This window comes from Mustela putorius, unplaced genomic scaffold, assembly GCF_011764305.1.
Source record: "Mustela putorius furo isolate JIRA1106 unplaced genomic scaffold, ASM1176430v1.1 tig00000135_pilon_pilon_pilon, whole genome shotgun sequence".
Lineage (NCBI taxonomy): Eukaryota > Metazoa > Chordata > Mammalia > Carnivora > Mustelidae > Mustela > Mustela putorius.
The window spans coordinates 249,792-276,188 of NW_025421292.1; the positions used below are offsets into that span (position 1 = coordinate 249,792).

At 36.5% G+C, this 26,397-nt stretch overlaps 1 long non-coding RNA gene across 1 annotated transcript in view; it reads right to left on the reverse strand.

The window, feature by feature from the left end:
- The window catches only part of LOC123390659, a 65,970-nt gene that overhangs the window by 32,992 nt on the left and 6,581 nt on the right, over positions 1-26,397 (reverse strand). The window contains exon 2 of the long non-coding RNA XR_006605202.1: positions 660-680. This is a non-coding gene — a long non-coding RNA (uncharacterized LOC123390659). The remainder of the gene's footprint in view (positions 1-659; positions 681-26,397) is intronic.

A 26,397-nucleotide genomic window follows, 5' to 3' on the forward strand; every position in this document is an offset into this window, starting at 1 on the left:
ACTGAACATACAAGTTCTCTTAGGTATGCTTATTATTTGGTGGCACAAACCTGAGGATTATGTGTGTCTTTTTTTTTTTTTTTTTGTCTTTCAACATGATGCATAGCCTCTATGGAGAGTGAGAGGTGTGAAGAAATTTTAATTTCATTTATATCATGAGGAAATTTCAATAGTTTCTTTGGAAAATGGGAGTGCAAGTGGATGGGGGAAAGATACTGTGACCAGCTTTGAGTGAACACCTGAGGCTGGCAGCTATGAAAAAACAGAGGGACAAGCATGCATAGTGGTGACACGCTCCAGTTGCACCTCCAAGTATTGAGTGATAGAGTTGCTTGTTATTTAAAAACTTCTTCACTCATTGTATACTCTTTTATTTTTCTATCTTCCCTGTTATGTTTTAATTTATTTAACTTAAAATTTGGTATGTTTCCCCTGAGTAAGATATTATTAGGTTTTACTATTAACTGATTTGATATGGATTGATAATATCCTTTGTAGATTATTCTTTCTACAATTAAATAGTTTAGTTTCCAGAAATTTAGCAAAAGTACTAATTTGTTCTCTACTGAAAATGACAACCAGCAAAGTTAATAATAATCCCATCTACACTGTAATAATCCAAAATATAACATAATTACAAATATCACAATGTTACTTACTGGGAAGTGGTGGAGCTTGTGCTGAAATACAAGAAATATAAGTTTTGTTAGGCACTTATGGGCACAGTATACCTACCCCTATTAATCTTACATGAGGGAATCTTTTAATCAAAAGCTATAAGCAAAAGGACTTCTGTATCAATTACTTTGATGTTGGGGTTCCTGACAAAATATTCACTTAGAAAGTATGTCAGATGCTCAATTCTGGTGTTGGAAAGGAAGTAGGACCTTAGTACCCACTAAGCTGTTGTGATATCCACACTGTAATATCCTTTACAAGTGAAGAACTTGTTTGTTTGTTTATATTGAAACACAGTTGACACGTGATGTTATATTAGTTTCAGGTGTATAATATAATTACTTGGTAAATCTGTATGTTATGCTGCTCTTCTAATTATTTTTTTCTTTTACCTCTTTTTTTTTTCCTTTTCTGAATTTTAATTCCAGGATAGTTAACATAGAGTGCTTTATTAGTCTCAGGTGTACAATATAGTGATTCAACAAATCTATACATTATTCAGTGCTCATCAAAATAAATGTATTCGTAAGTCCATCTACCTATTTAACCCACCCTCCTAAACACCTCTCTTCTGGTAAACATCAGTTTGTTCTCTATAGTTAAGGGTCTATTTGGAGGGGCGCCTGGGTGGCTCAGTGGGTTAAGCTTCTACCTTTGGCTCAGGTCATGATCTCAGGATCCTGGGATCCAGCCCCACATCGGGTTCTCTGCTCCGGGGAGCCTGCTTCCTCCCTCTCTTGCTCTGCCTAACCCTCTCTGCCTGCTTGTGATCTCTGTCTGTAAGTAAATAAATAAAATCTTAAAAAAAAAAAAAAAGAGTCTCTTTGCAGAAGGGAGTTGAGGGAAATTGGAAGGGGAGGTGAACCATGAGAGACTATGGACTCTGAAAAACAACCTGAGGGTTTTGAAGGGGCGGGGGGAGGGAGGTTGGGGGAGCCAGGTGGTGGGTATTAAGGAGGGCACGTATTGCATGGAGCACTGTGTGGTGCAAAAACAATGAACACTGTTAAGCTGAAAAGAAAAAGGAAAAAGAATCTATTTGGAAGGTGGGCAGGGGAAGCAGGCTCCCCGCTGAGCAAAGAGCCCGATGCAATGCAATGTTGGGCTCCATCAGAGGACCCTGAAATCATGATCCAAGCAGAAGGCAGAGGCTTTAACTCACAGAGTCATCCGAGCGCCCTCAATTTTTAGTTTTTGAGTAATCTCCATACTGTTTTTCAGAGTGGCTGCCCCAGTTTCCCTTCCCAAACATTGCAAACAGTTTTCTCCACATCTTCATGAGCAGTTTTCTTGTGGTTTGTTTTTGTTTGTTTGTTTGTTTCTTTGTTTTCCCATTCTGATGGTGAGGTGATATCTCAATGTCGTTTTGATTTGTATTTCCCTGATGATGAGTGATGTTGAGCATTTTTTCATGTGTCTGTTGTCTATCTGGATGTCTCCTTTGGAGAAATGTCTGTTCATAACTTCTGCCCATTTTTAAAATTGGATCATTTGTTTTGTGATGTTGAGATGCAAAATAATCTTTTTTTTTTTTTTGCTTCTAATCCTTTATCAGATACGTCATTTGAAAATATTTTCTGCCACTCATTAGTTTGTCTTTTAGTTTTGTTGATTGTTTTCTTTGCTGTGCAGAAGCTTTTTATTTTGATGTTCCAATAGTTTATTTTTTATTTTGTTTCCCTTGCCTTGAGAGATATATCTAGAAAAAAATTTGCCATGGCCCAAGTCAGAGAAGTTATTGCCTGTGTTCTCATCTACGATTTTCTTGGTTTCAGGTCTCACATTAGTCTATTTTGATTTTACCTTTGTTTATGGTATAAGAGAGGGGTCCAGTTTCATTCTTCACAGGTAGCTGTCCAGTTTTCCCAATATCATTTGTTGAAGAAAATTTCTTTTTTCTATTGAATTTTTTTCCCTACCTTGTTGAACATTAATTGACCTTATCTGAACTATGTATTTTGTTCCACTGGTGTCTATTTTTGTGCCAGTACCATACTGTTTTGATTACTACAGCTTTATAATAAACCTTCAAATTTGAGATTGTGAGTTTGCCAGTATTGTTCTTTTTCAAGATTGTTTTGGCTTTGGAGTCTTTTGTGTTTCCATATAAATTTGGGGGTTATTTGTTCTAGTTCTGTAAAAGATGTCGTTGGGGTTTTGGTGAGGATTGCATTAAATGGGTAAATTGCCTTGGGTAGTACAAACATTTTAACATATTTGTTTTGCTATTCTATAGGCATGAAATGTTTTTCCCTTTCTTGTTTCATCTTCACTTTCTTTCAACAGTATTTTATAATTTTCCGAGGTTCAGAGGCTACATGTCTTTCACTTCCCTGGCTAAGTTTATTCTTAGGGATTTTATTATTTTTGGTATAATTATAAATGGAACTGTATTTTTTTCTTTTAATTTCTTTTCAGTGCTCCAGAATTCATTGTTTATGCATCATCCAGTGCTCCATGCAATATGTGCCCTCCATAATACCTGCCACCAGGCTCACCCTACTCCCCACTTCCATCCCTCCAAAACCCTCAGATTGTTTCTCAGGGTCCACAGTCTCTCATGGTTCATCTGTCCCTACAATTTCCCCCAACTTTCTTCTCCTCTCCATCTCCCCATGTCCTCTGGTGTTATTCCTTATGCTCCACAAATAAGTGAAATGACATGAGAATTACTCTCTCTGCTTGATTTATTTCACTCAGCATAATCTCTTCCAGTCCCGTTCATGTTGATACAAAAGTTGGGTATTCTTCCTTTCTAATGGAGGCATAATACGCCACTGTATACACGGACCATATCTTCTTTATGCATTCCTCCGTTGAAGGGCATCTTGGTTCTTTCCATAGTTTGGCGACTGTGGCCATTCCTGCTATGAACATTGGGGTAGAGATGGCCCTTCTTTTCACTACATCTCTACATTTGGGGAAAATACCCAGCAGTGCAATTGCAGAATCATAAGGAAGCTCTATTTTTAATTTCTTAAAAATCTCCACACTGTTTTCCAAAGTGGCTGTACCAACTTGCATTCCCACAAACAGTGTCAGAGGGTTCCCCTTTCTCCACAACCTCTCCAACATTTGTTTCCTATCTTGTTAATTTTGGCCATTATGACGTAAGGTGGTATCTCAATGTGATTTTGATTTGAATATCCCTGATGGCTAGTGATGATGAACATTTTTTCATGTATCTTATAGCCATTTGTATGTCTTCTTTGGAGAAGTGTCTGCTCATGCCTTCTGCCCATTCTTTGACGTGATTCTGTCTTGTGTGTGTTGAGTTTGAGGAGTTCTTAATGGATATCAGCCCTTTGTCTGGAATGTCATTTGAGAAAATCTTCTCCAATTCTGTGGGTTGCCTCTTTGTTTTGTTGACTGTTTCATTTGCTGTGCAGAAGCTTTTTATCTTGATGAAGTCCCAAAAGTTCATTTTCTCTTCTGTTTCCTTCACCTTAGGAGACATATCTTGAAAGAAGTTGCTGTGGCCAATGTTGAAGAAGCTACTGCCTATATTCTATCTAGGATTCTGATGGATTCCTGCCTCACGTTGAGGTCTTTTATCCATTTTGTTTATCTTTGTTTATGGTGCAAGAGAATGGTTGAGCTTCATTCTTCTACATATAGTTGTCCAATTTTCATAGCACTATTTATTGAAGAGACTGTCTTTTTTCCACGGTATATTTTTTCCTGCTTTGTCAAAGATTATTTGACCATAGAGTTGAGGGTCCATAACTGGGCTCTCTGCTCTGTCCACTGGTCTATGTGTCTGTTTTTATGCCAGTACCATGCTATCTTGGTGATCACAGCTTTGTAGTAAAGATTGAAATCAGGTGAAGTAATGCCCCCAGTTTTTTTTTTTCTTTTTCAACCTTTCCTTAGCAATTCAGGGTCTCTTCTGATTCCATACAAATTTTAGGATTGTTTGCTCCAGCTCTTTGAAAAATGCTAGTGGAATTTTGATTGGAATGGCATTGAAAGTATAGATTTCTCTAGGCAATATAGACATTTTAACAATATTTATTATTCCAGTCCATGAGTGTGGAATGGTCTTCCATCTTCTTGTGTCTTATTCACTTTCTTTCATGAGTGTTCTCATGAGTAGTTCCTTGAGTACAGATCCTTTACGTCTTTGGTTAGGTTTATTCCCAGGTATCTTATGGTTCTTGGTGCTATAGTAAATGGAATCAATTCTCTAATTTCTCTTTCTGTATTTTCATGGTTAGTGTATAAGAAAGCCACTGATTTCTGTACGTTGACTTTGTATCCTGCCACATTACTGAATTGCTTTATGAGTTCTAGTAGTTTGGGGGTGAAGTCTTTTGGGTTTTCCATATAAAGAATCATGACATCTGTGAAGAGAGAGTTTGACTTCTTCATTGCCAATATGAATACATTTTATTTCTCTTTATTGTCAGATTGTTGTTGCTAGGACTTCTAATACTATGTTGAACTAGAGTGGTGAGAGTGGGCATCCTTGTCATGTTCCTGATCTCAAAGGGAAGGCTGTGAGCTTTTTCCCATTGAGGATGTTATTTGCTGTGGGTTTTTCATGGGTAGATGTTATGAAGTTGAGGAATGTTCCCTCTATCCATATACTTTGTAGCATTTTGATGAGGAACAGATGCTGTGTCTTGGTGTCAATTTTTTTTTTTCTGCATCAATTGAGAGGACCATGTGGTTCTTCTCTCTTCTCTTATTGATTGTTCTATCACATTGATTTGTGAATATTTAGCCACCCTTGCAACCCAGGAATAAATCCCACCTGGTCCTGGTGGATAATCTTTTTAAGGTACTGCTGGATCCTATTAGCTAAGATCTTGTTGAGAATTGAAGCATCCATATTCATCAGGGATATTGGTCTGAAATTCTCCTTTTTGTTCGGGTCTTTTCCTGGTCTGGGCTTCATAAAAAGAGTCTGGAAGTTTTCCTTCTTCTTCAATTTTTTGAAACAACTTCAGAAGAATAGGTATTATTTCTTTGAAAATTCCCCCAGAGAATGCTAGGTCCTGGGCTCATGTTTTTTGGGAGGTTTTTGATCACTGCTTCAATCTCCTTCCTAGATACTGGTCTATTCACATTGTCAGTTTCTTCCTGATTCAGTTTTGGATGTTTATAGTTTCCAGGAATGCATCCATTTCATCTAGGTCACTTAAGTTATTGACATATAAGTGTTGATAATAATTTCTGATGATCATTTCTGTTTCCTCAGTGTTAGTTGTGATCTTTCCCTTTTCATTCATAATTTTATTAATTTTGGTCTTTTATATTTTCTTTTGGATAATTTTGGCCAATGGTTTATCAATCTTATTGATTCTTTAAAAAAAAAAAAGCATCTAATTTCATTGATGCATTCTCCTGTATCTCTACTTTCTATCTCATTCATTTCGGCTCTAATCTTGATTATTTCCCTTCTTGTGTGTGGGGTTGGCTTACTTTTTTTTGATTCTCTAGTTATTTAAGATATAAATACAGCTGGTGTATTCTGGATTTTTCAATTTTTTTGAGGGAGGCTTGGATGGCTATGTATTTCTCCCTTAGGACTGCCTTTGTTGTATCCCATAGGTTTGGATGGAAATGTCTTCATTCTCATTGGTTTCCATGAGTTGTTTAAGTTCTTCTTTGATTTCCTGGTTGACTCCAGCATTCTTAAGCAATGTAGTCTTTAGCTTCCAGGTGTCTGAATTCTTTCCAAACTTTTTCTTGTGGTTGAGGTCCAGTTTCAAAGCACTGTGGTCTGATAATATGCATGGAATAATCTCAGTCTTTTGGTATCAGTTGAGCTCTGATTTGTGACCCAGCATGTGGTCTATTCTGGAGAAAGTTCCATGTGCATTGGAGAAGAATGAGTATTCTGTTGTTTTAGGGTGGAATATTCTGTATATATCCTTGAGGTCCATCTGTTCCAATGTGTCATTCAATGCTCTTGTCCCTTTATTGATTTTCTGCTTGGATAATCTGTTTATTACTGAGAGTGATGTGTTAAGATCCCCTACTATTAATGTATTCATATCAATATGAGTCTTTATCTTGATTCATAGTTGTATTATGTACTTTGCTGCTCCCATATTGGGAGCATAAATATTTACAATTGTTAGATCCTCCTGGTGGATAGGTGTGGAGCGGGACTCAGACCCCAGTGGCACAGCTTGTGTGCCAAGTCCAAAAGGCTGTGGTTCTAGACAGTGCCTGCTGGTGTCCATGCCAGACTCTCTCATGTGAACCACTGCCACCCAGATGCTGTCATTCTCGATGGTGGCTCAGGGAACAAAGCCTGACTTCTTTGCTGCGCTCTCTCTGGCACAGCACCAGACACCACTGGTGGTATGTGGTTAGTTGTTCGCTGTCCTGGGCCTGTTAGCTTAAGCCTGTGTCCTTAACTCCCCAATTCCACCAATTTCCCTTTAATATCTTTTGTTCTTTTTGAGTGTTTTTAACTAGAATCAAAGATAATGCTGGTCCCCAATCACAGGGTACTCTCATGTTTGGGGTACTACTTTCCAATGGGTCACTTCTGGTGGCTCCCTCCTCCTTTTGTTTATCTTCCAATATCAGTCCCATGTCCCCACTCCACTTTACCTGTCTACTGGCATCTTCTGCCCCCGTAGAGATCCAGAAGTGTATAATTCTACTCTCAGGATGATTTCATGGGTGATCAGAGTGCTTTGGTAGATAATCAGCACACTTTAGGGGACTGGTTGAAACAGCGTGCCCTACTTCTCTGCCATCTTGCCCCCCTCCAGAACTATTTTCTTAATTCATCTTTCTACAATTTCATTAGTAGTTCAGAAATGCAACAGATTTCTGTATATCAATTTAGCATCGCATGACCTTATTTGAATTTATTTACCAGTTCTATTAATTTTATGGTGAGGTCTTTAGGGTTTTTTAATATACAATATCTATCATGTTACCAGAAAATAGTGAATATTTTACTTATTTACCAACATGGATGCATTTTATTCCTTCATCTTGTCTAAGTGCTGTCGCTAGGACTTCCAGAACAATGTTGAATAAAAGTGGTGAGAGTGAACATCTTTTTATTCCTGACCTTGTGGGAAAAGCTCTCAGTTGTTCCTCAATAAGCATGTTAACTGTGGATTTTTCATATATGGTTTTTATTATGTTGAGGTTTATTCCTTCTAAATACACTTTGTTGAGGGATTTTATCATGAATGGGTGTTGTACTCCATCAAATGCTTCTTCTGCATCTATTGAAAAATCATATGGTGTTTATCCTTTCTCTTGTTGATGTGATGTATCATATTGATTGATTTCTCTATATTGAACCACTTTGTATCCCAGGAATAAATCTCATCTGATTCCGGAGAATGATTTCTTATTTAATATATTGTATGTGGTTTGCTAATATTTTTTTGAGGACTTTTGTATCCAAGTTCATCAGAGATATTGGTCTGTGGTTCTCTTTTTTGGAGTGTCTTTATCTGGTTTTGATACCATGGTAATGCTGACCTCATAGAATGAATGATTATTATTATTATTTAAATTTTATTATTTTAAAATAAAAAATTTAAAAAATCAAATTATTTTTATTTTATTATTAATACTACTATTTTATTATTTTGGAATAATTTGAGAAAAATAGACATTGTCTTTTGTTTGTTTGTTTGTTTGTTTAATTTGAGAGAATTCACTCATGGAGCCATTTGTTCCTGGACTTTGATTTGTTGGAAGTATTTTGATTACTGATTCAATTTCACTGCTGGTAGTTAGTATGTTCAAATTTTCTATTTCTTCCTGAGTCAGTTTTGGGAAGCTGTATGTTCCTAGGAATTTATCCATTTCTTTTAGGTTGTCCAATTTGTTGGTATATAATTTTTCATAGTACTCTCTTATAATACTCTGTATTTCTGTGGTTTCGGTTGTTACCTCTCTTGTTTGTTTTCTGATTCTATTTATTAGAGACCCCCTCTCTCTCTCTTTTACTATTTTTTTGATGAATCTGGCTAAATGTTTATCTATTTTTTTTATCTTTTCAAAGAACCACCTCCTGGTTTCAATGATATTTTCTGTTTTTATTTGTTTCTATTTCATTTCTTTCTTCTCTAATCTTTATTTCCTTTCTTATACTGCTTTTGGGTTTTATATGTTCTTCATTTCTAACTCTTTAGGTGTAAGTTTAGGTTGTTTGAGATTTTTCTTACTTCTTGAGATAAGCCTGTATTGTTGTAAACCTCCCTCTTACAGCCACTTTTGCTGCATCTCCAAGATTTGGAATCACTGTTTTCTTTTGTCTCCATTTATTGTTTTTTAATTGTCTCTTTTTGGTTGACACATCCATTTTTTAGTAGCATGATATTTAACTTCCAAGTATGGTGTTCTTTCCAATATTTTTTTTTCTTTTTATTGTGATTGACTTCTAGTTTCACAGTGTTGTGGTCAGAAAAAAAATGCGTGGTATGACTTATATTTTGAATTTGTTGAGACTTGTTTTGTGGCCTAAAATGTGATTTTGTTTTGGAAAATGTTCCATTTACTTGAAAATATGTTCCATATGGATACTTGAAAATATGTGTTTAGAGTTCTGTTTCTGCTGTGTCATTCACACATAAAATGTTTTTTTTTTTATCTGTTAGACTTATATCTTTATTTTTTTAGTGTGTGTCATTCAAAGCCATTTTTCCTTACTGCTATTCTGTTTAGATGATCTATCCACTGATTTAAGTGGGGTGTTAAAGTCCCCTGCTACTATTGTGTTACTATTGGTTATTCCATTTATGTTTGTTGTTAAATACTTTATATATTTGGTTCTCTCATCTTGCATCCATAAATATTTACAATTGGCATATATCTTCTTGTTGGATTATACTGTTTATGGTTATGTAGTGTCTTGTCTTTTGTTATAGCCTTTGTTTTAAAGACATTTTGTCTGATATAAGTATTGTTATTTCAGCTTTCTTTTCACTTCCATCACATGATAAATGTTTTTTGCACTTCACTTCACTTCAATTCACTTCACTTTCAATCTGCTAATGTTCTTATATGAAATTATTCACTTGTAGGAAACATATAGATAGGTTATTTTTTATCCATCCTGTCATCCTGTCTTTTGATTGTTTAGTCCATTTACATTCAGTTTAATTATTGATAAGTATGTGCTCATTGCCATTTTGTTACTTATTTTTATGGTTGTTTTGTAGTTTTTTCTCTGATCCTTTCTTCTCTTCTATCACAGTTTGTTGTTGTTGTTGTTGTTGTTTTTATGTGATGTACTTGGATTTATTTCTCTTTATTTTTTTTGCATATCTATTACTGGTTTTGATTTGTGGCTACCAAAGGTTAGTATGAACATCTTCTGCATATAACTGTCTATATGAAGTTAAAGATTGCTTAAGTCTGGACACATTCTTTATACCTCTCTCCCTGATCATGGTTTGGGTATAATGTGTCATACATTTCATCCTTTTATTTTGTGGACCCCTTGACTGATTTTTTTTCCCCTTGACTGATTTTTAAACATATACCTAATTTTACTACTTTTGTGCTTCCTATTTTTCTTATTCCTGTTTATGGTTTTCTTTTCCACTCAAAGTGACCACTTACATTTCTTGTAAGGCTAGTTTAGTGGTCATGAATTCCTCTAACTCTTGTTTGTCTAGGAAAATCTTTATCTCGTCTACCTGAATAATAGCAGTGCTGGATAGAATATTCTTGGCTGTGTATCTTTCCCATTCAACACTTTGAACACATGATGCCACTCTCTTCTGGCCTACAAAGTTTCTGCTAAAAAAAAGAGCTGATAACCTTAGGATGTCTCCCTTGTATGAAGCTATTTTCCTTTCTCCTGCTTCTTTTAAATCTCTCTCCTTTCATTACTTTTTGCCATTTTAATTCCTATGTCTCTTGATGTGATCCTCTTGGGGTTGATTTTGTTGGGGGCTCTCTGTGCCTCCTCATATATTTCCTTTCCCAGATTTGGAAAGTTTTTAGCTATTATTTCTTCAAATAAATTTTCTGCCCTCTTTTCACTCTCTTCTCCTTCTGGGATCCCTATAATGTGAATGGGCTTGATAGTGTTGCTGACTTCTCTTAATCTATTTTCATTTCATATTCCTTTTACTTTCCTGTGTTCAGCTGGATTACCTCCCAATAGTTTGTCCTCCAGGTTGCTGATCTGTTATTTTGCTCCCTCTAGTTTACTACTTTTTTCCCTCTAGTATATTTTAATTGCAGCTATTGACTTCTTTATCTCCGATTTGTTCTTTTTCTGTTTTCTAACTTAGTTAAGGGTTTCACTGAGGTCCTTCCCTCTTTTCTCAAGTCCAGTGATTATCTTTATGGCCGTTACTTTAAGTTTTCTATCAGTCATATTACTTATCTTTGTTTTATTTGGCTATCTTATTAAAATTTTGTCCTGTTCTTTCATTTGGGACATATTCCTCTGTCTTTTTATTTTGTCTAATTCTGTGTCTGTTTCTATGTGTTTGGGAAGTTAGCTACATCTTCTGCTCCAAAAGGTAGTAGTCTCAGGAAGAGGTCCTATAATAATAGCCTGTAGGGCACTGTCTCCTATTCAGAACCTGATGCTTCTTGGTTGTCTCCAATATGAAGTGTGTGCAACCTACTATTGTGGCTATTTGCCTTCAGTCTAGTGTTCTGCAATGGGTCTCTTTGCCTGTGGTGGGCAGAAATTGGTCCTGTGTTAATGGGCCAGTCTGGGACTGTCATGGGCTTGAATTGAAACAGAGAAAGAATTTTACAGAGCTACAGTTACATCAAATTCCAGGGAGCTTTCTCTGTGTTGTCCTCTGGGAAGCTCTCATTGGTGGGTGGGGCCTACAGTTAGATCAGATGTTCATCCCAGCCCATTGCTGACTCTGCAGTAGAACTGGTGTGTATGTGGTTTTCTTCACTTCTCATTAGGGCAGGAGTCACTTTGGGGTGGTGCTGGCCTCTGCTGTGACTGCTTGCACACTGTCACATTTGTTACACCACTTTGGATGACTCTGGCTAAAGGTGCATTGGATAGAATGGGCTCACAGGAGAATACAGAGGTATGGTGTACAATGCCAACAAGGCCCATGCATGTCTGTTTTGGGAAGGGAATGCAGATTTCCAGGAGAACTTCTGAGGCTGAAGTGGAGCTGGAGAGTTGGTATCTACTGAAGAGTGCAAGGGAGGGCATACCGTTAGCAAACTAGATGAAAATTGTTCAGAGTGTGCTAGTTCCCACAGATGTTTATGTATCTAGGCTGGGAGATAGGGTAGGAAATGGAGCTTGCCAGCTCTTTTGTTCTTGGAAAAGTCTCCCAAGTATCCCTATAGCTCCAGCATTCACTCTGAGATTACTAAACATATCTCCGTTCCATATATCCCAGGCATTTTTCAGACTGCTGCTTCTCTGCTGCACCTCAGCAAGACTATTTATTGTGCTGTCTCTTTAAGGCAGGGACTCACTATCCTAACATTCTCTGGCTTTCCCAGAGTCAAGCCCACTGGTTTTTAAAGATCTAGGTGTTAAGTTCCAAAGACTGTGGGAACTTGTGAAGTTAAATTCCCAATTTTTAAAGCCAAATATGGGGATTTATCTCACATTGTGGGTAGCTTGTATCTGAGATGGGGTCTCTTCCTATCTCCTTTCCACTCTAGTGGTCTTCCTCTCTCCCAGGTACAGTTCCATGAATAAATATGGATCTTGACCTCATTTATCTGATGTAGCTTTCTCTGCATTCAGCAGCATCTTCTCTCCCAGTCTTTGGGTCATTTGCTGGGTTATTTATATCAATGTGGGTACAAACTAGGTGTATCCAGGGAACAAGGTAATCCTAGGATCCTCCCCAATCTTCCATGGAAGTTGTTTATTTCTTCACAAAATTTCTGAAAAATCTATATTCACTTCAGATTTTACGTAGTTTAGATATGCATTTATTGAATATATCTGTGTAATAGTTACATTTATGGAAGCACAAACATGTTATATAGGTGTTCATTCTTTTTAACCTCTCTTATGTGTTTTGTAGAGATTTCAAAGCTTGGCAAATGCCTGTTGCTGTTGTTGCTTTTTCCCCCTTTCCTCCTTTTATAGTTTTCTCATTTCTTACTCTAACTTTTCTTACCTATGGTCTTCTTTGTCAGTTGCCATCTGACAAAGAATATTCAAAAATGAATATGTGATTCAGGCCATGACTTTTTTCCTCTACTTTTTATTCATTTAATTAATCAATGTAGTTTTAGTCTATAAATTAGTGGGCAAATACTTCTTGATTACATAAAAAGTACTTAGAAAGACTAGGGACTTCATGAAAAATTGAGAATAAATTATCATTATAAGAATCAATTATAGGACATCAGGTAGCAGGAGAACAGCTAGATAGCTTATCAAACCATTCCAAACACCTACAAATCCAACAGGAGATCGAAGAGAAGAAAAGAGCAGCAATTCTAGAAACAGGAAATCAACCACTTTCTCTGGTGGAGAAGTGAATCCAAAGCAAGGGGAAGATAGACCGCAGGGGGAAGGGCCAGCTCCTGGCAAGCAGAACTTCAGAACTTTTAAAAGTCTGCTCCACTGAGGGACATTGCTCCAGAGGCTAAACAGGAGTGAAGCCCACATGGGAACAGCATGGTCTCAGGACTTGCAGGGTCACAGAAGGATCAGGGGTATCTGAGCATCACAGAGCTCACAGGTATTAGAGCAGGGATGCTGGCTACAAATATGGAGCTTAGAAGTGAGCTCTTGACTCATGGTTACCTCATTGTGATCCATGGCACAGATCACTGCTCTGAGCGTGGGGACCCCACAAGACCTGGGGACACTCCTCTGAAAGACTGCAGGGATCTGTGGGGTTTGGAGACTCCAGACAGTGCTGTATGCCAGAGACAGAGATGCTTGGTCATCGGCCGGATAAGCTTGGAGCGCAGCCAGAGGCCAGGGAGATGGGAGTGATTGAGTGCTTTTCTCTGAGGGCTCACTGATGAATGGGGCCCTGATATCTCGGCTCCTCCAGCCAGAGACTGGGAGTCTGCCATTTTCATTCCCATCCTCCAGAACTCTATGGAAAGCATTAAGGGAAACCAAGCAGACAACTTAGCCTGGCCCCTGGTAAGGACGGTGCAAATCCGCTTTGGGCAAAGACACTTGAGAATCATTACAACAGTCCCCTCCCCAAGATGATCAGCAAGAAATCCATCCATGACCAAGTTCACTTACCAAGGTGAACAATGGAATTCCAGAGAAGGAGAAAGCAAAGCATGGAATTAAGGGCTTTCTCCCCATCATTCTTTAGTCTTGCAAAATTAATTATTTTTTTTATTTTATATTTTTCTTCTGCTATTTTTTTAAACTTTTACCCTTTCCACTTTTAAAGTTTTTTAACTAGTTTATCTTAAAAATGCTTCAAGAAATATTTTTGAAACTTCATATTATTATAGTCACATTTTATCCTTCATTGTATCTAACTTTATTTTTTGTGTACATAGAGGGTTGTTTCTTCTAAAAAAATTTGGGATACAAATTCTTCTACTAGAACAAAATATACCCTAAATCTAGCACAGGGATTTGTTCTAGTTTCCAGCCTGAGCAAATTCTCTCCACTTTCTTTTTCTTTATTCTCCCAACCAACTAATATCATCAACTCTTTTTTAGAAAAAATTTTCAACTTTATAGTCATATTCCATCCCTTCATCATGTTTACCCTTAAATATGTTTTTCATTTCTTTAAAATTTGGGGTGGCCTAAATACTCCCAAAACTAAGTGAGTGAACCTGTACTATTCACCAGGCCAATATATATGTATATATATATATATATATATATATATATATATACATATATATTCATAAAAATATTTAAAAAAGAAAAAATATAAAAAAGAATATATATATACACACATATGTGTGTATCATTATAAGAATCAATATCATTATGATACACATATAATTATCATACACATAATTCTTATATACACATATAATACACATATAAGAATCATTATCACTATCACACACATTATAATTATCATACACATATGTGTGTATATATTATTTTTATATTTTTATTTATATTTATATTTATTGTATATTTATATTTAGATATTTATATTTTATTTATTATTTTATTTATATAATAATAAAATAATATTTTATTTATTATTTTATTTATATAATTATATTTATTATATTTATATATTTGTATATTTGTATTATATGTTATATATTTATATTTTTATTTTTATTTTTATTTTTTCTTTATTTTTTTTAATTTAAAAAAATTCAGAAATTAATTTCTTTTTACCTTCTTCCCCCCCCCCCCATGATTTGGAGTCTCCTCTGATTTGATTAAAGCACATTTTACTGGGGTCTTTACCACCCTTTTAGTATTATATTCACTCCTTCATATATTCTTATCTAGATAAAATGACAAAGTGGAAAAACTTACCACAGAAAAAATAACAAGAGGTAGTATCAAAGACCAGGGAACTAATCAATATGGACATTAGTTAAATGTCAGATCTGGAGTTCAGAATGACAATTCTCAAGGTGCTATCTGGGAAAATATAAGAACTAACATCTAACCAAGTTGAAATAAAAAAAGCTATTAAAAAAAGACAGTCTCTTCAATAAATGGTGTTGGGAAAACTGGAAAGCTATATGTAGAAGAATAAAACTCAGCCATTCTCTTACACCATACACAAAGATAAACTCAAAATAGATAAAAGACCTGAACATGAGACAGGAATCCATCAAAACCCTAGGGGAGAACATAGGCAGTAACCTCTTTGATATCAGCCACAGCAACTTCTTTCAAGATATGTCTCCAAAGGCAAAGAAAACAAAAGCCAAAATAAAATTCTGGGACTTCATCAAAATCAAAAGCCTCTGCACAGCAAAGGAAACAGTCAAGAAAACAAAGAGGTAACCCATGGAATGGGAGAATATATTTGCAAATGACAGTACAGACAAAAGGTTGATATCCAGGATCTATAATGAACTCCTCAAACTCAACACACACAAAACAGGCAATCATATCAAAAAAATGGGCAGAACATATAAACAGACACTTCTCCAATGAAGATGTACAGATGGCTATCAGACATATGAAAAAATGTTCATCATCACTAGCCCTCAGGGAGATTCAAATTAAAACCACATTGAGATATCACCTTATACCAGTTAGAATGGCCAAAATAGCAAGACAGGAAACAACATGTGTTGGAGGAGATGTGGAGAAAGGGGAACCCTCTTCCACTGTTGGTGGGAATGCAAGTTGGTGCAGCCACTTTGGAGAGCAGTGTGGAGATTCCTCAAGAAATTAAAAATAGAGCTTCCCTAGGACACTGCAATTGCACTCCTGGGTATTTACCCCAAAGATACAGATGTAGTGAAAAGAAGGGCCATCTGTACCCCAATGTTATAGCAGCAATGGCCACGGTCGACAGACTGTGGAAAGAACCAAGTTGCCCTTCAATGGACGAATGGATAAGGAAAATGTCGTCCATATATAGTATGGAGTATTATGCCTCCATCAGAAAGGATGAATACTCAACTTTTCTAGCAACATGGACAGGACTGGAAGAGATTATGCTGAGTGAAATAAGTCAAGCAGAGAGAGTCAATTATCACATGGTTTCACTTATTTGTGGAGCATAACAAATAGCATGGAGGACAAAGGGAGATAGAGAGGAGAAGGGAGTTGGGGGAAATTGAAAGGGCGGTGAACTATGAGAGACTATGTACTCTGTAAAACAATCTGTGGGGTTTGAAGCGGCAGGGGGTGGGATGTTGGGGGAACCAGGTGGTGGGTATGAGAGAGGGCACGGATTGCATGGAGCATTGGGTGTGGCGCAAAAACAATGAATACTGTTATGCTGAAAATAAATAAATTTTTTAAAATGAGGTGCAATAAAAATGGAGGCTTTTACTGCTAGGATAAATGAGGCAGAATATAGAATTAGTGATATAGAAGATGAAATGATGGAGAATAGAGAAGCTGAGCAAAAGAGAGACAAACAACTGCTGGCCCATGAAGAGAGAATTCGAGAGATAAGTCATACCTTAAGACAAACAACATTAGAATAAATGGGATTCCAGAAGAAGAAGAAAAGAGAGCAGGGAGCAGAAGGTATATTGGAGATAATTATTGTAGAGAATTTCCTTAATATGGCAAAGGGAACAAGCATCGAAATCCAGGGGGTGCAGAGTACCCCCCTCAAAATCAATAAGAATAGTTCCACACCCTGTCATATAATAGTAAAATTTACAAGCCTTAGAGACAAAGAGAAAATCCTGAAAGCAGACCAGGACATGAAGTCTGTAACATACAATGGTAAAAATATTAGATTGGTAACAGATTTCTCCATAGAGACTTGGCAGGCCAGAAAGAACTGGCATGATATATTCAGAGCCCTAAATGAGAAAAACGGCCAAGAATACTATATCCAGCTAGGCTATCATTGAAAATAGAAGGAGAGATAAAAAGCTTCCAGGACAAACAAAAACTGAAAGAATTTGCAAACACCAAATGAGCTCTACAGGAAATATTAAAGGGGTCCTCTAAAAGCAAAGAGAGAGCCTAAAAGTTGTAGATCAGAAAGGAACAGAGACAATATACAGTAATAGTCACCTTACATGCAATACAATGGCACTAAATTTATATCTCTCAATAGTTACCCTGAATGTAAAAGGCTCAATGTACCAGTCAAAAGACACAGGGTATCAGAATGGATTAAAAAAAAATCAATATGCTGTCAACAAGAAACTCATTTTAGACCTAAAGACACCTCCAGATTTAAAGTGAGGGGGTGGAAAACAATTTACCATGCTAATGGACATCAGAAGAAGGCTGGAGTGGCAATCCTTATATCAGATCAATTAGAATTTGAGCCAAAGACTATAATAAGAGATGAGGAAGGACACTATATCATACTCAAAGGGTCTGTCCAGCAAGAATATCTAACAATTTTCAATATCTCTGCCCCTAACATGGGAGCAGCCAACTACATAAACCAATTAATAACAAAATCAAAGAAACACATCGACAATAATAAAATAATAGTAGGGGACTTTAACACTCCCCTCACTGAAATGGACAGATCATCCAAGCAAAAGATCAACAAGGAAATAAAGGCCTTTAAATGACACACTGGACCAGCTGGACATCACATATATATTCAGAAGATTCCATCCCAAAAGCAACAGAAAACACATTCTTTCTAGTGCACATGGAACATTCACCAGATTAGATCACATTCTGGGTCATAAATCAGGTCTCAATTCATATCAAAAGATTAGCATCATCCCAGCCTATATTTTCAGACGACAATGCTCTGAAACTAGAACTCAAGCACAAGAGTAAATGTGGAAAGAACCCAAATACATGGAGTCTAAAAAGCATCCTACTAATGAATGAATGGGTCAACCAGGAAATTAAATAATAATTGAAAAAATTCATGGCAACAAATGAAGATGGAAACACAACGGTTCAAAATCTGTGGGACAGAGCAAAGGCACTCCTGAGAGGAAAATATATAGCAATATAAGCCTTTCTCAAGAAACGAAAAAGGTCTCAAATATACAACTTAACCCTACACTTAAAGGAGCTGGGAAAAGAACAACAAAGCCTAAATCCAGCAGGAGAAGAGAAATCAAAGATCAGAGAAGAAATCAATAAAATAGGGGTGCCTGGGTGGCTCAGTGAGTTAAAGCCTCTGCCTTCAGCTCAGATCATGATCCCAGGGTCCTGGGATCAAGCCCTGCATTGGGCTCTCTGCTTCTTCCCCTCACCCTGCCTGCTTCTCTGCCTGCTTGTGATCTCTGTCTGTCAAATAAATAAATAAAATCTTTAAAAAAAAGGAAATCAATAAAATAGAAACAAAACAAAACAAAAAACAAAAACCCAATAACAATAGAACAAATCAATGAAGCTAGGAGCTGGTTCTTTAAAAGAATTAACAATATTGATAAAACCCTGGCCAGACTTATCAAAAAGCAAAGAGAAAGGACCCAAATAAATAAAATCATGAATAAAAAAAGAGACATCACAACCAACACCAAAGAAATACAAACAACTATAAGAACATATTATGAGCAAATATACACCAGCAAATTTGACAATCTGGAAGAAATGGATGCATTCCTAAAGATGTATAAGCTACCACAACTGAACCAGGAAGAAACAGAAAACCTGAACAGACCCATAACCAGTAAGAAGATTGAAGAAGTCATCAAAATCCCCCAACAGGGTGCCTGGGTGGCTCAGTTGGTTGAACGACTGCCTTCAGCTCAGGTCATGATCCCAGGCTTCCAGGATCGAGTCCCACATTGGACTCCTGGCTCCTTGAGGAGTCTGCTTCTCCCTCTCATCTTCTTTCTCATGCTCACCCATTCTCTCTCTCAAAAAAAAAAAAAAAAAAAAAAAAAGAAAAAAAAGAAAAAGAAAAGAAAAGAAAAAAAACTCCCAACAAACGAAATCCCAGGGCCAGAAATCTTCCCAGGGGAATTCTACCAAACATTTAAGGAAGAATTAATTTCTATTCTCCTGAAACCGTTCCAAAAAATAGAAATTGAAGGAATCACCTTGATCCCAAAACCAAACAAGGATTCCATCAAAAAAGAGAATTACAGACCAATATCCTTTATGAGCACAGATACAAAAATTATCACCAAAATACTATCCAGTAGGATTCAACAGTACGTTAAAAGGATTATTCACCACAACCGAGTGGGATTTATTCCAGAGTTGCAAGGTTGGTTCAATATCCATAAATCAATCAATGTGATACAATACATTAATAAAAGAAAGAACAAGAACCATATGATACTCTCAATAGATGCTGGAAAAGCATTCGACAAAGTACAGCTCCCTTTTTCTGATCAAAACTCTGCAAAGTGTAGGGATAGAGGGTACATACCTCAGTATCATCAAAGCCATCTATAAAAAACCCACCGCAAATATCATTCTCAAGGGAGAAAAACCGAGTGCTTTTCCACTAAGGTCAGGAACATGGCAGGGATGTCCATTATCACCATTGCTATTCAACATAGTACTAGAAGTCCTAGCCTCAACAATCAGACAACAAGAAGAAATTAAAGGCAGCCACATTGGCAAAGAAGTAGTCAAACTATCACTCTTTGCAGAAAATATGATACTATATGTGGAAAGCCCAAAAGACTCCCCTACAAATTTGCTGGAACTTGTAGAGGAATTCAGTAAAACGTCAAGATATAAAATCAATGCACAGAAATCAGTTGCATTACTTTACACCACAAACAACACAGAAGAAAGAGAAATGAAGGAGTTAATCCCATTTATAATTGCACACAAAACAATAAGCTACCTAGGAATAAATTTAATCAAAGAAACAAAGCATCTGTACTCAGAAAACTATAAAGTACTCATGAAAGAAATTGAGAAAGCCACAAAGAAATGAAAAAATGTCCCATGCTCATGGATTGGAAGAAAAAATACTGTGAAAATGTCTATGCTACCTAACACAATCTACACATTTAATTTAATCCTTATTAAAATACCATCCATTTTTTCAAAGAAATGGAAGTAATAATCCTAAAATTTATGGAACCAGAAAAGACCTCAATTAGCCAGAGGAATATTGTAAAAGAAAGGCGAAGTTGGTAGCATCACAATTCCAGACTTCAAGCTCTATTACAAAGCTGTCATCATCAAGACAGTATGATACTCGCACAGAAACAGACATGTAGATCAATGGAACAGAATAAAGAGCCCAGAAATAGAGCCTCAACTCTATGGTGAATGCATCTTCGACAAAGCAGGAAAGAATGTCCAATGGAAAAAAGACAGTCTCTTCAACAAATGGTGTTGGGGAAATTGGACAGCCACATGAAGAAGAATGAAACTGGACCATTTCCTTATACCACACATGAAAATAGGCTCAAAATGGATGAAGGACCTCAATGTGAGAAAGGAATCCATCAAAATCCTTAAGGAGAAGGCAGGCAGCAACCTCATCCACCTCAGCCATAGTAACTTCTTCCTAGGAACATCGCCAAAGGCAAGGGAAGCAAGGGCAAAAATGAACTATTGGGACTTCATCAAGATCAAAAATTTTGCACAGCAAAGGAAACAGTCAACAGCTGTTTGTTGTTGATATTTGCAACAAATTGTTGAAATTGTTGTTTGTTGAAGATATTTGCAAACAACATATCAGATAAAGGGCTAGTATCCAAAATCTATAAAGAACTTATCAAACTCAACACCCAAAGAACAAATAATCCAATCAAGAAATGGGCAGAGGACATAAACAGACATTTTTTTTGGTAAAGATTTTATTTATTTATTTGTCAGAGAGAAGGGGGGGGAGAGTGAGCACAGGCAGACAGAATGGCAGGCAGAGGCAGAGGGAGAAGCAGGCTCCCTGCCGAGCAAGGAGCCTGATGTGGGACTCGATCCCAGGATGCTGGGATAATGACCTGAGCTGAAGGCAGCTGCTTAACCAACTGAGCCACCCAGGCATCCCGATGAACAGACATTTCTGCAAATAAGACATCCAGATGGCCAACAGACACATGAAAACGTGCTCCACATCACTCGGCATCAGGGAACTACAAATCAAAACCACAATGAGATACCACCTCACACCAGTCAGGATTGCTAAAATGAACACATCAGGAAATGACAGATGGTGGCAAGGATGCCGAGAAAGGGGAACCCTCCTACACTGTTGGTGGGAATGCAAGCTGGTACAGCCACTCTGGAGAACAGTATGGAAGTTCCTCAGAAAGTTTAATATAGAGCTACCCTTTGACACAGCAATCACACTACTGGGTATTTACCCTAAAGATATAAATGTAGTGATCCAAAGGGGGCATGTGCACCTGAATGTTTAGAGCAGTTATGTCCACAATAGCCAAACTATGGAAAGAACCTAGATGTCCATCACAGATGAATGGATATAGAAGATGAGGTATACCTATACAATGAAATACTATACAGCCATCAAAAGAAATGAAATCTTGCCATTTGTGACAACGTGGATGGAATTAGAGGGTACTATGCTTAGCGAAATAAGTCAATCAGAGAAAGACAGCTATCATATGATCTCCCTGATATGGTGGCGGGTTTGAGGTAGGAAAAAAAATAAATGAAATAGGATGGGATCAGGAGGGAGACAAACCATAAGAGACTTTAATCTCACAAAACAAATGGAGGGTTGCCAGGGGGAAGGGGGGTTGAGAGAGAGTGGTGGTGTTATGGACATTAGGGAGGGGTATGTGCTATGGTGAGTGCTGTGAAGTGTGTAAACCTGGTGTCTCACAGACCTGTACCCCTAATAATTCATTATATGTAATAAAAAAAAATTTTAAAGAATCAATTACAGAATTTTATTTAGTTTTGTAGATTCAACAACTTAAATATAGAAAATTTATTGGTTAGTTTAGAAAAAATATTAATTAGGGGAACATTTGTTGGAAATTATTTTAACATATTACATTAGTATATTAAACTATTTACCACATTTAGGCCTCTGGACTCTTCCTCGGTAGTAATAATATTATGCAACTTAGTTATAAATATATTACTACAAACTAATTATTTTGCCTTATTTTGGGGGGGAAATAAAAACTTTTATATCATGAGCTCAAACATATAATTTATTTATTTAGACTCACTTATCTTTCCTCAGGGAATACCCATGCACATTGTTTCTTTACTAACATTTGTCGTTTTTATCAATTCTCATACAATTTTGTTAACTAATAAATCTGGATATTTATATTTCATTTGTAAATGAGTACTAAGCTTTAATATTTCACCAATTATTTATTCTTTCAAATTTCTGTAGTGTAAATTAACTATACATGTTCTTTGACCTTTGTTAATAATAAAATGAGTATGCATCTATCCTGCTGAGATTCATTAAAAAACCATATATATGACAAGAATGGACCTGGAGGGTATTATGCTAAATGAAATAAGGCAGACAGAGAAAGACAAATATTGTGTGAATTCACTTATATATGGAATCAAAAAAAAAAAAAAAAACAGCAAACAACTACTAAAAAACAGGTTCATCCATACAGAGAACAGATTGGTGGTGGCCAGAGATGGGAATGGTAGGGTGGATAAAATTGATGAAGGAAGTCAAAAGGTACAAACTTCCAGTTAAAAATATTTCATGTGAATGTAATGTACAAATGGCAACTTAAGTTAATATTTAACTTAATAATGCTCTATCTTGGGGTGCTTGGATGGCTCAGTCAGGAAGCATCTGCCGTCAGTTCAGGTAATGATCTCAGGGTCCTGGAATCAAGCCTCATAGTGGGCTCTCTGCTCACCAGGGTGTCTGCTTTTTTCCTCTCTCTCTCTATGCCCTCTATGCTCATGTTCTCTCTCTCATTTGCTCACTCTCTCTCAATAAATAAAAATGTAAAAATCTTTAAAAAATTTTAATACTCTATTACGTATTTGCAAGTTGCTAAGAAAGTAGATTGCAAAATTTCAGATCACAAGAAAAAAATGTAACTATCTATGGTGACAAATGTTAACAAGACTTATTGCAGTGATAATTTCACAAAATACACACATACCAAATCACTATGTTGTACATCTAAAACTAATCAAATGTTATATGCCAGTTATGTCTCAAAAAATATATATGTAAATTTGTTCTTCATCCCCACCTCCTAGCTCATCAGTCTCCTGGCTCCCTAAAGCCCTCTTGAGCTCTAAGAGCAATAAAAGCATCTTCTGTTATATTATTATTTATTATTTTATGTATAAGTATGAATTTATTATCTCTCTTGTCCTCAGTTCCTGAAAACACTTCAGAACCATAATAATGAAATGGGTGTCTTGGTGTTCACAGTAATCCCCATTCCAACGTAACTGGGCTTAAGCTAATGAATTGACTTTTGGAAAACTCCAAAAGATAATGGCTGGTTGCCAGAGGAACCAACCTTGAATAGAAACTTTCAAACGAAGTTTTGGTCCACTCCTTGATTTCTGTGGAGGGGTTGAGGTTGAATCTATCACCAGTGGCCAATGATTTAGTCAATCATGTCTTTATAATGAAGCATTCATAAAAGCTCAAACAGAGTTTATTTGGAGAGCTTTTCAGGTTGGGAAACCAGAATGTTTCCACATGTCTTCATACTGGGCTCCAAGCTCCAGGAGGACAGATGCTCTTTTGTTTGGAACTTCAACCTACTTCTTTATCTGCTTTTTGCTTTGAATCCTCTAATATTCTTTGTAGTAAACCAGTAATCTGGTGAGTAAACAGGTTTTCTGAGTTATCTGAGCCTGTCAAACAAATTAGTTGAATCTAAGGGAGGGTTTGTGGAAACTTCCCATTTGTAGGACATTCTTAAGATGTACAGATAACAACCTGGACTTTTGACTGGCAGTGGAAGCAGTCTTGTGGGACTAACCTTTTATTTGTGTTATCTGATACTATCTCAGGGAAGATAGTGTCAGAATTGAGTTGAATTGTAGGACATCCTACTGGTGTTCAGAGACTTACTTGCTTGATGTGGGAACCTCTCCCCAACATGGGAAATTTTGTATAGAACCAAAGAGTGCTTTGTTGAATTACAATAGTATTGCCCTGTCATCCTAAACACTTTTTCCTAATATGTTGCTTTGATTCTAATTATTTATTTTGCTGGTATTCCTCTTAGGTTCATAGAAAAAACTTGCTCTGTTAATTTAGAGAAGAGTGAGTTGTCTTCAAGGAGACCATTTCAATATATATTTTCTTGTTGAAGTGAATGTATACTATTTGGGGCCCTTACAAGAAGTTAGATAATTTAATTTCCCTTCTCTCTTGCTTGTTGGATCTAAATCTTTGCCTATCTATAAATATCATATTGGGTTCTGTTTTAGTATTGGCAGAAATTTTAAATTACAAGTAGAATAACACTTATCTTAAAATATAATTATTTTGCATCATTTGGTGATCATGACAGTGAGAAGTAATGAGAAATATGATTGTTGAGGTTTTTCTCAGTTGAAACTAATAATGGAAGTTGTTATTAAAAGTGGCTCAGACCCTCTGCAGATTTGTAAAAAGAACCTAATGATGGGCAGTGTAGGTCTTTTAAAAAAGATAAATAAGGAAATAAATAAATGAATTTTATCTTTATGGAAAACTATAACAAAGAATTTAATGGAAGTTTGTAAATCAGAACAAAACTGTTATTCTTGCAATTTGCAGAGAATGATCCCATAAAGAGAAATCAAGGAATTTTCAGAAGAGATGAGACCACAATGAGTAAAAGGTCATTTTAAGACTTGATGCATCTTGGAAGTCTCATGTTCTTTCATTATGGACGAACTCTGTGGAGTCATGAAAGAGAAAATGAAATATTTCATGGTAGAATATTATTACATTTAAACTTTAGATCTTTTTCATCACTTTCTACTTTTATTTCTTTAACCTGGACTTTCCTCCTCTGTATAAATTCCTCTGCTATTTTACTGTAAAAATAATTTTATTTGTTGTGTGGTATATGTTGTTTTAGTTAATTAGTTCTGGTAGACTCTTAGGAACTTCCAAAACTGCTCATTATGAAGGTTAACATTGTAGAAGAAAAAAAAGGTAAATTGATATTTGTAAGGTTTTAGAAGATAAACTTTGGCCTCCCATATAAATCTCAGACTTAGCACCATGCTGTAGTACATAACTTCAGTTATAATAATGCTGACTATAAATGTATTGCTTTCTTTCTTTGGTCACTGTCACCCTACCCCCATAAAATTGTAAGAAGTTCCATGAGGACAGGTATCATCTTTGTTTCACTTGGTAATATCACTGTGCCTGTTATGTAATGAGTCCTAAATCGATGCTCAATGAAAGATAACAATGTGGACTAGAGGCTTGTAGTTATAAATGCACTGGAGCTATAGATAATTGCAATGAACATTGGAGTTACAGGTGTGGAAGAGGTTGCTCAGGAAACTGGGGAAGTAAACAGTCTTATGAGAGAGTTCTGAGGAACCAAAGCACTTGAGAAAGTGGAAGAGAATATGAGTAACAGTGAGATTGATACAGAACAAGAGAGGTGGGAGGGAAAACAAAGGAGAGTCCAATGTGGTGTCAGGGGGGAAAGAGTGCTTTAAGAAACAAGGAGTGGATCCCAAATGAGATTATTTTGAGGGGAAATGAACAATAAAAAACATGAAATGGATTTACTAAGGATGGATCACATTGGCTTTGTGTGGTAAGTGGAGATGGAAGTCACTTGGTGGTAGGCAGAGAAGTGAATGTTGAAATAGTAGAGGTAAGGAGTAAGGGCAATTGATGAAGTTTAGCAATGATGTAGAGGAGAAAGGGCATGACTGGGTTGGAGGAGATGGATAGGTCATAGAAAAATGTAAAAAATTTGTATAATGATGTTGACATATTTAAATGTGAATGGATTGAATCCAACAGGAGGGAGAATTTGAAGATATAGAAAGGTGACATTTCAAGTCAGCATGTCCTCTAAGTGGGCAAAATGGCGTGGGATATAGAACCCAGTGAAGTTGGGTATTCATTCTTTCTGATGGAGGCATAATACTCCATACTGTATATGGACCACATCTTCCTTATCCATTCGTCCATTGAAGGGCATCTTGGTTCTTTCCACAGACTGGCGACCGTGGCCATTGCTGCTATAAACATTGGGGTACAGATGGCCCTTCTTTTCACTACATCTGTATCCTTGGGGTAAATACCCAGGAGTGCAATTGCAGTGTCCTAGGGAAGCTCTACTTTTAATTTCTTGAGGAATCTCCACACTGCTCTCCAAAGT